This window comes from Vombatus ursinus, unplaced genomic scaffold (assembly GCF_900497805.2).
Source record: "Vombatus ursinus unplaced genomic scaffold, bare-nosed wombat genome assembly UNPS02014308.1, whole genome shotgun sequence".
NCBI lineage: Eukaryota > Metazoa > Chordata > Mammalia > Diprotodontia > Vombatidae > Vombatus > Vombatus ursinus.
This window is the reverse complement of record NW_020954086.1, coordinates 297,832-298,660: the sequence shown is the minus strand read 5'-3', so window position 1 is coordinate 298,660 and position 829 is coordinate 297,832. Positions and strand designations below refer to the sequence as shown.

Here is an 829-nt window from a genome sequence, read left to right as displayed (position 1 = left end):
GGGAGAATGGCCCCGCCCACCTCGGGGGAGAAGGGCCCCGCCCACCTAGGGGAAGGAAGCATCTTCCTCTCTACCAAAGGATCATAGATGCAGTCGGAAGGGAATTTGAAGGCCATGGAGTCCAACCCCTTCATTTTTGTTAAGAGAGAAACCGAGGCCTAGATTTATCTAGGATCTCAAGTTTGGAAGTCGGAGTTCCCTCCCAGCCCAGGAGCCTTGGGGGGGAATGGGGGATAAGGGGGCCAGGCCTGGGGTTTTACTGGCATAGGGAACCACCAGGTGAGGAGCCCTCTACCAAAGACAGCACAGGCTGACACCCTCTCTGCTAGGCAGCGGTTAAGAGAGGTGGGTGGGGGCCTGACAGATTAAGGTCTTCCTGGTGGCTCTGGGCCGGTACGAGGCCAAAAGTCAAGGGACTTGCTTATCCTGATAGAACCATAGGCCAGACCCAGACCCAGACACAACACATGGAACAGCTCCCTGGCTCCGAGAGCTGGGAGAACCTGAGAGGCAGGTCACCTCCCATCCCCATCCCGGAGACCCTCCCCCGGACTGACTCCTCAGGGACCTTCCCAACGGAAGTCCCTGCAAAGTTCTGTCCCGAGGCTGGATGCAGTCACAGTGACATGGCCTAGCCAGGGCACAGGGCAGGGGCACTGGTCCTCTTCCTCTCTCAGAACCCCGGGGCTGTAGCTGAGGCTGCGAGGCTACAGGGGCACTCCAACCCTCGGGCTTCAAGCAGAGACGGGTTAGAGGGTGATACAATCACCTCCGAGCCTTGGGAAAGGGGCAGGAGCTTGCTTCCAGTTCTGAAGTTCTGGCATTCTTG

The 829-nt window shown here is 58.6% G+C and overlaps 1 protein-coding gene across 1 annotated transcript in view; it reads left to right on the top strand.

Annotated features, from left to right (window-relative positions):
* The window catches only part of MYH14 (myosin heavy chain 14), a 36,259-nt gene that overhangs the window by 33,621 nt on the left and 1,809 nt on the right, over positions 1–829 (top strand). The gene's annotated exons all lie outside the window — the stretch shown is intronic.